The sequence below is a fragment of the Chlorocebus sabaeus genome, chromosome 15 (assembly GCF_047675955.1).
Source record: "Chlorocebus sabaeus isolate Y175 chromosome 15, mChlSab1.0.hap1, whole genome shotgun sequence".
Lineage (NCBI taxonomy): Eukaryota > Metazoa > Chordata > Mammalia > Primates > Cercopithecidae > Chlorocebus > Chlorocebus sabaeus.
Window position 1 is genome coordinate 40,087,199 of NC_132918.1, and position 15,331 is coordinate 40,102,529.

At 40.1% G+C, this 15,331-nt stretch overlaps 1 protein-coding gene and 1 long non-coding RNA gene across 2 annotated transcripts in view; one reads left to right on the forward strand and one right to left on the reverse strand.

Moving 5' to 3' along the window:
- The window catches only part of CLRN1 (clarin 1), a 49,298-nt gene that overhangs the window by 14,526 nt on the left and 19,441 nt on the right, over positions 1-15,331 (forward strand). The window lies entirely within an intron of this gene.
- Positions 14,424-15,331, reverse strand: part of LOC103241476 (uncharacterized) — a 229,085-nt gene continuing 228,177 nt past the window's right edge. The window contains exon 5 of the long non-coding RNA XR_005241875.2: positions 14,424-14,658. This is a non-coding gene — a long non-coding RNA (uncharacterized lncRNA). The remainder of the gene's footprint in view (positions 14,659-15,331) is intronic.

Consider the following 15,331-nt stretch of genomic DNA (forward strand, 5'->3'; position numbering starts at 1 on the left):
AGCAACATGGCACAAGTATACATATGTAACAAACCTTCACGTTATGCACATGTACCCTAGAACTTAAAGTATAATAATAATAATTTTAAAAAGGAAGCCTTTTAAGGAAGGCAAGCAGCTATGTGACGGGACAGAAGATGGACTGGAAGAAAATCAAAAAAGAAGTGGGGACCAGTCATAAGCCTCCTCCAATATTTGGGGATCCAAACCAAAGCATTGGCAAAGAAATAGAAAGGAAGGGAAATATTTCCAAAATATTCAAAACAGAAACCAACAGAACTTGATGACAGAAGATGAGCCCAGGTTTCTGCTGGATAGACAGTTGTTACATTATCTGAGATAAGGAATACAGAAGGAAAAAGTTGAGAGGGAATATGAAATTATTTTTAGTCATGTTTAATTTGATCACTTGCGGAACATCAACCAGAGATGTCCATCAGTTACACCAATTTGCAGGTTTTGAGAGAGGCCTGGGGTAGAGGCAGAGAAGCGGGAATCAGCAGATTAGAGGCAGTAGTTGGAACCATAACTGAAGATGAGATTTCCCAGGGAGAGGAGTTGAACAGGAAGGTAGACAAAGGCCAGGTGCAGTGGCTCACGCCTGTAATCCCAGCACTTTAGGAGGCTGAGGTGGGTGGATAACAAGGTCAGGAGTTCAAGACCAGACTGTTCAACATGGTGAAACCCCGTCTCTACTAAAAAACACAAAAATTAGCTGGATGTGGTGGTGCATACTTGTAATCCCAGCCTCAGGAGGCTGAGGCAGGAGAATTGCTTGAACCCGGGAGGCAGAGGTTGCAGTGAGCCAAGATCATGCCATTGCACTCCAGCCTAGGCGACAGAGCAAGATTCTGTCCCTCCCCCTGCCAAAAAAAAAAGAAGGTAGACAAAGATGTGTCCTAGAAAACACTAATATGAATGGGTAGAGAGGGGAGGCTTGCCAAGGAGATTAAGGGGAGAGTTAGTGAGGTGAAACCTTGGGAGGACAAACCTTCACCAAGGAAGTAACAGTCAACAGGCCTAGATACCACAGAGATGTCAAATGAGAGACACTGGAAATGGTTCTTTGAATGTTACAGCCATAACATCACAGGGGACCTTTTCCAAAGCAGTCTTGATGAAGTGGTGGGGAAGGGAGATCCTTGAAGGAGCTAAGGAGGGACTGGGAGATCATGACCCAGAGATAAGGGTTGCAGGTATAAAAGGGAAAGACTGAGGTCAGGAAATAGACAGAGGAACCCTAAGGCCAGGCTGTGGGTGGGGTGTGTGTGTGTGTGTGTGTGTGTGTGTGCACAATGGGAAGACCTTGAGTATAATTCTGTACGAAGAAGATAGAGCAGTAGGGAGGAAAAGACTGAAGACAGATGGGAGGGTAAAAAGTGAATTAGAAAGGTCCCTGCAAAGATGAGAAAGAATGAGTCTGAAAGCACAGGGAGAAGGGCCACCCTTGGCTTGGACAGGAGAAAACATTTATTTCACTAAGAATAAAGGGAAGGTTGGGTATACACCATGAAGAAGGTGTAGATGGGTGGCAATGGAGTTCTGTCAAGTTGAGGGCATTCCATGAAAGCCTCACCTTTCTCTGTGAAATGAGAGAGTTTAGTTTACAAAATATGTTTGAGCACGTCATAAGCCAGGTTCATAGGCTGAAAGAAATGGAGGTGGAGTGTGATAGGTCCTTAAGAATAGGGGAGGTTTAGAATATCTGACAAGGGACAGAGAGGAAAAAACTAGAAAAGGCTTTGCAGAATGGGGGCCCACAGATCAGAGGCTCAGGGGTCCTCAATTGAGCAGGAGAGTAAAGGCAGGGAGGCAAGGGTCACAGCCCAAAAATTAGAGCCCCCACCAAATGACTGCAGGAGGGCAGCTTTCCTACGAGAGCATCCCTATCACTGTTTTCACTCCAACTCATTAACTTATGACTTAGTCAGCTCTGTTTCGTAATAGCAGACTCGAGTAATGAGGGTATGACAGCCTCTCTCTGCATGCCAAGGTGTGCAGCGTGGATTTCCTTTTCTGCTTTCTCTCTCCTGTGGCTTAGGTGCCTTCTGTTCTGCTACTAGGATAGAGAATCCAGTGACTAGTTTCTTCTAGCTCTCTGTTCTGACTAGGTATCTCGTCGGAAATTTCTGCTTTCCAGACTTCACGGAGAGGGAATCAAGCTTTGAGTCATGGTTGAAAAAGTAGAGTTTAACATATATATATATTACAAAATGCCACTCATGTTCTTGAGGTTACCTGGGATCTATACCACAACTAGCATTCTTTTAGAAAGCACCATTACCCAAGTAATCCCTTTCCTGGGAATTCACCCAAAAAGGTTATTCCCATATATCCCCCATCTCCAAAATAAAAAAGAAAAAGGTATGTGCTTAGAGATGTTCCTGGAAGCATGAGCTGTAATGCTGAACCAATAGAAGACGATCTAACAGATTGCAGGGCATCCGTTTGGTTAAAAACGTATGCGTTATCTAAATGATAGTTATGAAGACAATATGTATAACACAGAAAATGCTTATATTCTGAGTGAAAAGAACAGAAGGTGATTTCAAAACTGCATTGAGATAATAGTAATATAGGAAATGGTAAGATGAACAAAGATTTCAAAGGAACAAACATAAAGAAAAATTTTGCTTTTTATATTGGTTAGGAGTATGGGTGAAATTCCAATTTTTAATTTTAATTTTATTGTTATAGTGTTGTTCATAAAAAAAGGTCCTCCATAGACAGTTGGGCTTTGGGACAAACTAACAGAAACAGGGTTGGAAGAAAATCTATCTTCCTTCAATCCCCTTTCTCTGCTTTAAAAAAAAAAAAAGAGCTTTGTTATATCCAGGTGTGCAATGAATTCTTTTTCCAAATCTGGAACTTTAAACCTACTATTAAACGGGAGTCAGTTTCCATGTAACATGCTGACAATCCCCCAAGTATGTTGGATTAATTTTTTTTAATAAGGGAATTTGAAATTCCATTTCAATTGCCAACCTGCATCTTTCAACTTCTAAAATCAAAGTAAAACAAAACAAAAACACACTGGGTCCTATCACCCTCTCTTGCTACTACTATTTTATCTCCATCGCCCTGAATTCCTCCCAAACCTCTTTCCACCCAGCTTTGATTTGTTTTCAGTCAGGTTTATTGAGGCATAATTTACGTACAGTAAAATTCATCCTTCTTAGGATGCATTTTGACCAATGTATGCATTAGACTAATGCATTTTGACTAATGTATATTGGCTTATAATGACCACCACAACCAAGATATAGAATGCACCCAACCCTCCCGGGTTCCCTCTGTCCCTTTTTTGGTCCATCTCCTCTCCTACCTCCAACCCCTTGGCAACCACTGATCTGTTTTCTGTCCTTATCATTTTGCTTTTTCCAGAATGTCATATATGAGGAATCATGCAGCATGCAGCCTCTCGAGCCTGACTTCTTCTGGTTAGCAGAGTTATTTCAGATCTGTCCGAGTTAGTGTGAGTAGCAGTATCTTTTCATTGCTGACTAGTATTTCATCACATGGATGGGCCACAGCTTGTTTATCCGTTCACCTGTCAAACTAAGTTGTTTCCAGTGTTTGGCAAATATGAATAAAGTAAATATTTGCATACAGATGTTTATGTGGACACATGTTTTCAACTCTCTTAGGTAAATACTGAGCAATGGGATTGCTGGATTATATGTTAAGTCTGTGTTCAGTTTTCTAAGTTCTGAAACAATTGGATATCTATATGCAAAAATACAAAATTAACCTTGACTCAAACTTGTACTATATGCAAAAAATAACCTGAAAGAGATCACAGATGTAAATATAAACCTAGAACTAAAAACTTCAAGGAGAGAAATATAGCAGAAAATATTTGTGACCTTGCATCAGGCAAAGACTTCTCAGATTTGACATTTGAAACTTGATACGTAAAAAATCTTGATAAATTGGAGTTCATAAAAATAAGAACTACTCTTCAAAAGACACTGATAAGAGAATGAAAATATAAGCCACGGACAGAGAAAATATTTGCGAATTTCTTATCTGATAAAGGGTTTGTATCTAGCAGGCAAAAAGACTTTTCAAAACTCAGTAATAAACAATCCAATAAGAAATGCACAAAAGATACGAACACATCATCAAAAATGACCTATGAAAGGCAAACAAGCTCACAAAAAAATGCTCAACATCATTAGACACTTAGGAAATGCAAATTAAAACAACACTGAGATAAACTACGTATCTATTAAATGGCTACCACTTTAGAAAACCTGCCAAGTGCCAGCCAGAATGTGGAACAAGTAGGACTCTCGTACATTGCTAGTGGGAAGGTGAATGGTACAGCCACTTTGGAAAACACTCGGCAGCTTTTTACAGCTACACATATGGACCTGGGGGTAGAGGAAGAGTTGACTGCAAAGGGGCAAAACTTCCTGGGAGGGGTGGGGAGAGTTTTTAGAATAGTGAAATTGTTCTACATCTTGATTATTGTGGTGGTTACACAACTGTATGCATTTGTCAAAACTCACAGAAATGTACACTAAAAAGGGATTATTTATGCTCTGCTAAATTTACTTTAATCTTAAAAATAGCAAGGAAAAAATAAAATCAATGCCACTGTGTGACTTTGAGCAAATTACTTAACTTCTCTGTGCCTTGGTTTTTTGAAATCTATACTTTAAGGATAAAATAACACCTTCCTCATATTGTTAGAATTAAATGTGCTAATTTATGTTATATATATATAAAGTACTTGTTGGAAGAGTGTGATGATTCACGCCTATAATCCTAGCACTGTGGGAGGCCAAGGTGGGTGGATCACTTGAGACCAGGAGTTCAAAACCAGCCTGGTCAACATGGTGAAACCCTGTCTCTACTAAAATACAAAAATTAGCTGAGCTTGGTGGTGTATGCTTGTAATCCCAGCTACTTGAGAGGCTGAGGTGGGAGGATCACTTGAACTCCGGAGGTGGAGGCTGCAGTGGGCTCCACCCACTGCCTGGGTGACAGAGCGAGACTCCATCTCAAAGAAAAAAAAAAGTACTTGAAATATAGCAAACGTTTTATAATTATTGGCTTTTTTTCCTTACTGTTATTACTTGCGTATTGTTCTTTGAAGAAGTTTGGTGATAATGGAGAGAAAAAGGCAATTAGGGGTCTGGGATGGTTTAAGGATGAGGACACCTAGAAACATTGACTCATAGAGTGAATAAATCAAAGATAAGAGAATGAAAGAGAGGGAGGGTAATTCTGAATGCACAAAGTTATGTTACTAATGTGGCATCAGCTGTATGTTTTGATAAATAACTCCCTTTCACTTGTCAATAGCTAATCAAATACTTTCTGGAGACCAGAAGTGACTTGCTGGATCAATGACAACTCCTCCACAGATCAAAATGTTCAAATCCTTTTTCTGTGTTGTAATCCTAAATCTAAAAGAACAGAAAGACCAAGCCAATCTACCTCCTAGATACACAATATCCAACATCATTAAAGTGACAACTCTCAATATTTATTTGAATGGTCCGCTCTCAGCTTCAACCAAGGAAAAGTCATATTAGCGTTGGTCAGAAAATAGAAGGGTTTTACCAGAGTTCTGGCTGATCATTACAGACTTGGGGATTTTTGATTAAAAGAACAACAAGAAGAAGAAGAAACCTGATGAAGTGTAAATATAGCATGCAGGGATTAGTGTCCTGCTGGGTCATGTTCTCACAACAGTGAGAATTTCAGAGATTTCACAAAAATTAAACTGCTCCACATGACAATTTATTTTAGCTTCTGGCTTTTCTAGGAGGCAAATCAGTGCAACTTCTTTCTGTATTTGTTTCAATTTGGTAACAACCCTCAATTTTAGGACAGGCTTAACCTAACCACCCCATCAGAGATGATGAAGTAGCTATCTTTTTAACAGGTAGGGCGATGAATGGAATCAGGGTTTGTTTGTTTGTTTGTTTGTTTAACAACTGCTAGTAAAAACAAAGTCAATAGCTGACTGAGTGTAAGGGAGACTCCAGAAGGCAGGTTATTGTAGTATAGATGTGCCTCGACTTATGATAATGTTACTTCCCGATAAACCGTCATAAGTTGAAATATCGTTAAGTTGAAAATGCTTTTAATACACCTAATCTACCGAACATCTAGCTTAGCTCAGCCTATGTTAAATGTGCTCAGGACACACATTGCCTACAGCTGAGCCAAATCACCTGGCAACACAGGACACTGTAGAGTACCAGTTGCTGGCCCTTGTGATGCTGTGACTGGCTGGGAGCTGCACTTGGTGCCACTGCCCGGCATTGAGAGTTTCCTATCGCATATCATTGGCCTGGGAAAAGATCAAAATTCAAAATTCAAAGTGCGGTTTCTACTGAATGCTTATAAATTTCAGACCATCATAAGGTTGAAAAATCAAGCCATCATAGGTTGGGATCCATCCTGTAAGACGAACCACGCTGCCGAAAGTATAAGACTGCTATGCTGCCGGAAGATGGGGCATAGTGGACAACTGCAAGTACTGACAACAGGAGGTCAGCATCTGTGACCTTTAGCATCCACATTGCCACTAGTGCAGTCTTTGAAACAGAGCTGATAATAGAGTTTGGATGTCGTCCCTACCCAAATCTCAAGTCGAATTATAATCCCCACTGTTGGAGGTGGGGCCTGGTGGGAGGTGATTGGATCATGGGGGCAGAGTTCTTATAAATGGTTTAGCACTGTCCCCACTCGGTACTGTATAGTGAGTGAGTTCTCATGCGATCTGGTTGTTTAAAAGTGTGTGGCACCTCCCCTCTCTCTCTTTCTCCTACTCTGGCCATGTGAAATGTTGGCTCTGGCTTTGCCTTCCATCATGATTGTTAAATTCCCAGAGGCCTCCCTGGAAGCTGACTCTGCCATGTTTCCTGTACAGCCTGGAGAACTATGAGCCAATTAAACCTCATCTCTTTTAAAATTACCCAGTCTCAGGCCAGGCGTGGTGACTCACATCTGTAATCTCAGCACTTTGGGAGGCTGAAGCAGGCAGATCATTTGAGGTCAGGAGTTTGAGACCAGCCTGGCCAACATGGTGAAACCCCATCTCTACTAAAAATATAAAAATTTGGCAGGCATGGTGGCAGGTGCCTGTAATCCCAGATACTCGGGAGACTGAGGCAGGAGAATCACTTGAACCTGGGAGGTGGAGGTTGCAGAGAGTCAAGATGGAGCCACTGTACTCCAGCCTGGGCAATGCAGTGAGACCCTGTCTCAAAAAAAAAGAAAAAAAAAAAAACCAGTCTCAGGTATTTCTTTATAGTAATGAGAGAATGGACTAATAGAGCTGAGGAATTTTATTTTTTAAAAAACTTTTATTTTAGATTTGGGGGTACCTGTGAAAGTTTGTTACATAGATAAACTCGTGTCTTGAGGGTTTGTTGTACAGATTCTTTTCTGCTCCTTGCCCTCCTCCCACCCTCCATCCTCAAGAAGACCCCAGTGTCTGTTGTTTCCTTCTTTCTGTTCATAAGTTCTCATCATTTAGCTCCCTCTTATAAGTGAGAACATGCAGTATTTGGTTTTCTGTCCCTGTGTTAGTTTGCTAAGGATGATAGCCTCCAACTCCATCTATCTTCCTGCAAAAGACATGATCTTATTCATTTTTATGGTTGCATAGTATTCCATGGTGTATATATGCCACATTTTCTTTATCCAATCTGTCATTGATGGGCATTTAAGTTGATTGTGTGTCTTCAGAATTGTAAATAGTGCTGCAATGAACATTTGCATGCATGTGTTTTTATAGTAGAATGATTTCTATTCTTCTGGGTAGGTACCCAGTAATGGGATTGCTGGGTGAAATGGTCGTTCTGCTGTTAACTCTTTGCAGAATCACCATACTGCTTTCCACAGTGGTTGAACTAATTTACATTCCCACAAACAGTGTATAAGTGTTCCCTTTTCTCTGCAACCTTGCCAGCATCTGTTATTTTTTGACTTTTTAATAAAAGCCATTCTAATTAGTGAGATGGTATTTCATTGTGGTTTTGATTTGCATTCCTCTACTGATCAGTGATGTTGAGCTTTTTTTCATATGTTTATTGGTCACATGTACATCTTTGTTTGAAAAGTGTCTGCTCATGTCCTTTGCCCACTTTTCAGTGGGGTTTTTTGTTTTTCTCTTGTAAATTTGTTTAAGTTCATCATAGATGCTGGGTATTAGACCTTTGTCAGATGCATAGCTTGCAAATATTTTCTCCCATTCTGTAGGTTATCTGCTTACTCTTTTGATAGTTTATTTTACCATGCAGAAGCTCCTAAGTTTAATCAGATTCCATTTGTCAATTTTTGCTTTTGTTGCAATTGCTTTTGGTGTCTTTGTCATGAAATCTTTGTCAGGTCCTATGTCCAGAATGGTATTGCCTAGGTTGTCTTCTAGGGTTTGTACAGTTTTGGGTTTTACATTTAAATTTTTAATCCATCTTGAGTTGATTTTTATATATGGTGTAAGGAAGGGGTCCAGTTTCAATCTTCTGCATATGGCTAGCCAGTTATCCCAGCATCATTTATTGAGTAGGGAATATTTTCTCCATTGCTTGTTTTTGTCAGGTTTTTTGAAGATCAGGTGGTTGTAGGTGTGTGGCCTTATTTTGGGGCTCTCTGTCCTGTTCATTTGGTCTATGTGCCTGTTTTTGTACTGGTATCATTCTGTTTTGGTTACTGTAACCCTATAGCATATTTCAAACTTGGGTAACATGATGCCTCCAGCTTTGTTCTTTTTGCTTAGAATTACCTTGGCAATTTGGGCTCTTTTTTTTCCGTATGAAGTTTAAAATAGCTTTTCTCTAGTTATGTGAAGAATGTCATTGGTAATTTGTTAGGAATAACATATAATGATATTGATTCTTCCTATCCATGAGCATGGGATGTTTTTCCATTTGTTTGTGTCTTCTCTGATTTCTTCAAGCAGTGTTTTGTAACTATTATTGTAGGGATTGTTCACCTCCTTGCTTAGCTGTATTCCTAGGTATTGTATTCTTTCTGTGGTAATTGTGAATGGGATTGCCTTTCTGATTTGGCTCTCAGCATGGGTGTTTTTGGTGTATAGGAATGCTAGTGATTTTTTGTATCCTGACTTTGCTGAAGTTGTTTATCACCTGAAGGAGTTTTTGAGTTGAGACTCCAGGGTTTTTTAGATATAGAATCATGTTCTCTGCAAACAGATATAGTTTGACTTCCCCTCTTCTTACTTGGATGCCCTTTATTTCTTTCTCTTGCCTGATTTCCCTGACTGAACTTCCAGTACCATGTTGAATAGGCGTGGTGAGAGAGGGCATTCTTGTCTTGTGCCAGTTTTCAAGGAGAATGCTTCCAGCTTTTGCCCATTCAGTATGATGTTGGTGGTGGTTTGTCATATATGACTCTTATTATTTTGAGGTATGGTCCTTTAATACCTAGTTTATTGACAGTTTTTAACATGAAGCAGTGTTGAATTTTATCAAAAGTCTTTTCTGCCTCTATTGAGATAATCATGTGGCTTTTGTCTTTAGTTCTGTTTATGTGATGAATCACATTCTTTGATTTGCTTATGTTGAACCAACCTTGCATCCCAGGGATGAAGCCTACTTGATTGTGGTGGTTTAGCTTTTTGATGTGCTACTGGATTCAGTTTGCAAGTATTTTGTTGAGGATTTTGGCACTGATATTCATCACGGATATTGGCCCGAAGTTTCTTTTTTTGTTGTGTCTCTTCCAGGTTTTTGGTATCAGAATGATGCCAGCCTCCTAGAATGAGTTGGGGAAGAGTCCCTCCTCCTCATTTTTTTTTTTTTTTTGGAATAGGTTCTGTAGGAATGGTACCAGCTCTTCTTTATACATCTGGTAGAGTTTGGCTGTGAAGTCATCAGGTGCTGGGATTTTTTAGTTGGTAGAGTATTTATTACTGATTCCCTAAATAGACCAATAATAATTTTAGAAGTGGAATCAATTTTTTGGTTCAGTCTTTGGAAGGTGTTTGTATCCAGGAATTTATTTAGCTCTTCTAGGTTTTCTAGTTTGTGTGCATAGAGGTGTTTGTAGCAGTTTCTGATGGTTATTTTTATTTCCGTGGGGTCAGTTGTAACATTCTCTTCATCATTTCTAATTGTGTTTATTTGAATCCTCTCTCTTTTCTTCTTTATTAGGCTAGCTAGTGGCCTATCTATCTTATTAATTTTTTCAAAAAACCAGCTCCTGGATTTCTTGATCTTTTGAATGGTTTTTCGTGTCTGAATCCTTCAGTTCATCTCTGATTTTCGTTATTCCTTGTCTTGTACTAGCTTTGGGGTTGACTTGTTCTTGCTTCTCTAATTCTTTCCATTCTGATGTTAGGTTTCTAATCTGAGATCTTTCTAACTTTTTGATGTGGACATTTAGTGCTTTAAATTTACCTCTTAGCACTGCCTTACCTGTGTCCCAGAGAGTCTGGTATGTTCTATCTTTGTTCTCATTAGTTCCAAAAAACTTCTTGATTTCTGCCTTAATTTCCTTATGTATCCAAAGTCATTCAAGAACATGTTGTTTAATTTCCATGTAATTGCATGGTTTTGAGCAATTTTCTTAGTCTTGACTTCTATTTTTATTGTACTGTGGTCTGAGGGTGTTCGATATGATTTTGGTTCTTTTGCATTTGCTGAGGATTGTTTTATGTTCAATTTTGTGGTTGATTTTAGAGTATGTGCCATGTGGTGATGAGAAGAATGTATATGCTGTTGGTTTTGGGTAGAGAGTTCTGTAGAGGTCTATCAGATCCGTTTGGTCCAATGTTGAGTTCAGATCCTGAATATCTTTGCTAATTTTCTGCCTTAATGATCTAATACTGTCAATGAAGTGCTGAAGTCTCCTACTACTATTGTGTGGGAGTCTATATCTCTTTATAGGTCTCTAAGAACTTGCTTTATGAATCTGGGTGCTTCTGTGTTGGATGCATGTATATTTAGGATAGTTAGATCTTGTTGAATTGAACCCTTTACCATTACATAATGCCCTTCTTTGTCTTTTTTTCATCTTTGTTGGTTTAAAGTCTTTTTTGTCTGGAATTAGAATTGCAACCCCTGCTTTTTTCAGTTTTCTGTTTGCTTGGTAGATTTTCCTCCATCCCTTTATTTCAGGCCTATGGGTGTCCTTACATATTTTATCTTTATCTTTTCATCCAGTCATCCAGCCATCCATTCATCTGTATCATTTTTAACCAATAAGGACTTTTAAAAGTGCAACCACAACACCATTAACATAACCAATAAAATCTATAACAATGATAAAATATCATCTAATACCCAGTCCATGTCCAATTTTCCCTCACTATCTCAAAATCATCTTCTTAGAATTGGTCTGTTCAAATCACAAACCAGATTCAGAAACAATAGCCATACATTACTTTTTATTAATATGTCTCTTAAATTTCTTTTAATCTATAACAGTCAGGAATTTTTATGTCTTCATTTATCCTTCCAATTATTAAAAAAAAAAAGTATTTATGTATTCATTGAATAGACAATGCTTGCAGAAAAGTGAAAAAAAACATTTTAGTACAAAAAGGTACATGATGAACTGTTCCTCAGTCTCCCTTCCCAGAAGCAATGTTACCACTTTTGTAGAAATAGTCTCACCTAGACACACATGCCAGTCCCTAAGGCTGCTGTAACAAGGTGGTTAGGAGTGAGAACATGAATTCAAATTCCTATTATGCCAGTAAGTATAAATCTTGGGCATGGTACATGGCCTTTGTGCCTCAGTTTTTAATAATGGTACCTATCTCATAGGGCTGTTGAGAGAATTAAATTAGATAAGTGCTTAAATAATTATTAATATTTATTATTATTCACATTCCCTTTTGGCTTTTTTCCCAAATAGCAGAATGGTGCTCATATGTCTTCATTTATTTGGCTTGTTTTTTCACCTCATATCACATTTTGATGAATAATTCCATACATGTTATTATAGATTTGGTTCATTCTTTGTAATCATTGACTAATATTCCATTGTATGAATATGCTACTGCTAAACATGTATGTCATTTCCAACCTATTCTTATTATCAAAAAATGCTGCAATGAATATCCTTGTAATACTTTATTGGATTCATGTGCAAAAATATTCATGGGATAAAATCCTGAAAGTTAAATTGCTTCGCTAAAGGATATGTGCATTTTAATGCTTTATAGATATTGCCCAGCTGTCTCAAAGGAGGTTATACCAATTTACACTCCCAAGAAAAATGCACAGGGGTCCCCATTTCCCTGTACCCTAGCTAACACAGGATATTGCTAAATGTTTTCATCTTTGTAAACATGATGTGTTGAAAATGGTATCTCATAATTTTAATGTGCATTTCTCTGATTGTGAGAAGATAAAGGAAATGTAGTACAACTAAAACTCAGCAGTCAAGTGACCTGCCCATGACTCCTGAGTGAGGACACTGGTAAACACCATCAGGATCCAAACACTTCTGTATTTACGAAGAGGATGCTCCCTACTGGATAGCACTAAGCTTATTTCATGTATGTACATGTGTATAGTTAGTTAGTTACACCCAGCAGTGGTGAAGGGCTTGTTCTGAACCAATCAAACTTTCTCTCCTGGCCCCCTTCCAGCATGTGGTCAGGAGTAGAGTATTGTGGCCATGAAACATGCATTTGTACAGATGACTATTTACTCCTCCTTGAAACATTTTTTTTCCATTTGCTTCCCTGCTGTCTCACTCCTGGGTCTGCTCCTAACTCACAAATTACTCTTTTCCCAGTCTTCTTGGTTGGCTTTTCTCTTTTTCTGTGCTTGTAGACATGGGGGAGCTCCAGGGCTTCTCTTTTGAACTGCAGCTTCTCCTTGGGTTCATCTCTTTGGGATGTCTATTCCAATGGGGTTAAATACCAGGGCTAGGACTACGGAGAGGTCATGGAGGCACCTAGCACATAAAGTTTAAGGAAACATTCTTTATCGGTCCCATGTAAGTACAGGACTGGCCCTGGAGAGTGACTACTACCTTACCTTTTCCACCCTAGGCACCTTGTTTGCCTTACCCTAGTCCCAGTCCTCTTAAACACCCCAGTCTTCTCCCTGGACCTCCAGAAACATAAATCCTATTTGACATTTCTACTTGGAGGTTTTAAGGAAACTCAAATGTAAAACATCTAAGACAGAACTCTTGCATCACTTCCCATCCTGGTGCCCAAGCCTGTCTCTTCTACTAGTCTATCTCAGTTAACAGCATCACCATTTATTCAGTTGCTCAGGACAAAAATTTTGGAGTAATCCTTGACTCTTTTTTTGAGACTGATTCTCACTCTGTAACCGAGGCTGGAGTGCAGTGGTGGGACCTTGGCTCACTGCAACCTCTGCCTCCCAGGTTCAAGCAATTCTCCTGCCTCAGCCTTCTGACTTTGTGATCCGCTCGCCCTCGGCCTCCCAAAGTACTGGAATTATAGGCGTGAGCCACTGTGCCCGGCCTGGATTCCTCTTTTTTTTTTTTTTTTTTTTTAACAAGTCCTATCTTCCATCTCTAAAATGTATCCCAAATCTGACAACCTCTCCCACCGTAGGTGAACCCCCATCTCTCACCTCTGTAAATAGCCTCCCTTAGATCTCTGGACATTTGTCCTTCCCCACCCCCTTGTGATCACTAGTCAGCATTCAGAAAGATTTTTTAATATCATGAAGGAAACCATGTCCCTCTCCTAGTTAAAATTCTCTAGTGGCTTCCTAATAAATTTAGAATAAAAAGCTGACTCCTTGCCGTGGTCAATAGGCCAGGATCCAGTGGGTACAACAATCTGATCCCAGCACAACAATCCCACTTCCACCTCCTCACCATTCACCAGGCTCCACTGCACTGGCTCATTCCTGCCTCAGTTGTGCTTCTTTTCCCTGGAAAGCTCTTCCCCTAGATCTTCAAGGGGTGATTTCCTTCTCAACATTCAGGTGTCAGCTCGTGTCATTTTCCTGACCACCCCATCCACTCAGAGATCACTCAAAATCCCATTACCCTATTTCCCTATCATATGTTTCACTATCTGAAACTATCTTGTTGTTGATGCAGGCTATTTTCTTGACCCCTTCACGGGACTCACAACAGGGGTGCCCCATTTACTCAGCCTGCCCCATGAGTGAATGAGTACAGGAACCAGCTGGCTGCTTTAGTGCTGTCAGGAGCAAACTCCATGCAGGCCCTGCAGCAGCATCTAGGTGGGGGTGCCTGTGACCCCAGGGCCCCAGAGGGTGTGTGTGTTACAATGTTCTCTTAGCTCCGCCATCTGCAGACAGCAGTGTGTTGTCAGCTCAGTGGGCCTTTTGCTTCATCACGTGGGGTGGCGGCCCTCTGCCAGTGAGGGCAAAGGGCCAGGGTGACAGTCTTTTGGGGTACCCACAATTTGTGCATCCTGAATTCTTGTTTGCTGCCCAAGAGGAATGAGGTCACACAGATGAACTGAAGGATTTTGAATGCAGAGAATTTTACTGAGCAATGAAAGTGGTTCTCAGCAGAGAAGAAGCTGAAAAGGGAATGGGAAGGGCAAGTCACTCTCCCCTGAAGTCAAGTCACACCTCTCCAATGTCCAGCCACCATCTCTGAAGTCAAGTTGCCTCTCTCTGATGTCCAGCCACTTCTCCTCTCTACTGGCTGAGTCTGGGGTGTTTATAGGCAGAGGATAGGAGGTGGGGCAGACCATACCTAATTTTGGAAAAGGCAACACTCTATTAGTAAAAAGACATTATTCAGAAAGAACCAATTGGGAAAGAATGGGCACATAAGGATGGAAGTTTTCACTTTGAGCTGCGGGTTTCAGGCTTTTCAGCTCAATAGTGAGGTTTTTCCATGGACCTGCCTCTGTCTGCCTAAAATTTCTACACCTCTATCATTGTTACCACTGGATAACAGCTCTCCTATAAAGTTCAGGGACTTAAAACAAAAATTTACTTATTCACCTGGACAGTTCTTGATAGGGCCTCTCCTAACTGTAGCAGTTACATAGCAACTGGGTTGGAGTCATCTTTTCTGGGCTTGACATCCAGGACAGCTTCTTCCCTTGTGTGTCTGGTGCCTCAGTGCTCCTCCAGGCAGCCTTTCTCTCCAGAAGAGTAGCCTGGACTTCTTGGCAACTCAAGCTTCCAAAAGAAAAAAAAGCAGAGACTGCCAGTTCTCTTATCAAACTGGCCTGGAACTGGTACAATGTACTTCCGCTGCCATATTCAGGAGGTCAAAGCAATCAAAGACCAATCCAAGTTCAACGGCATTGGGGAAAAAATTCTACCTCTTAAATGAGAAGCGACACATGTATAAAAGGGGGAAAAGCATTGATTGCGGCCATCTTTGGAGATAAGCTATCGCGTTTATTTGTTTGTTT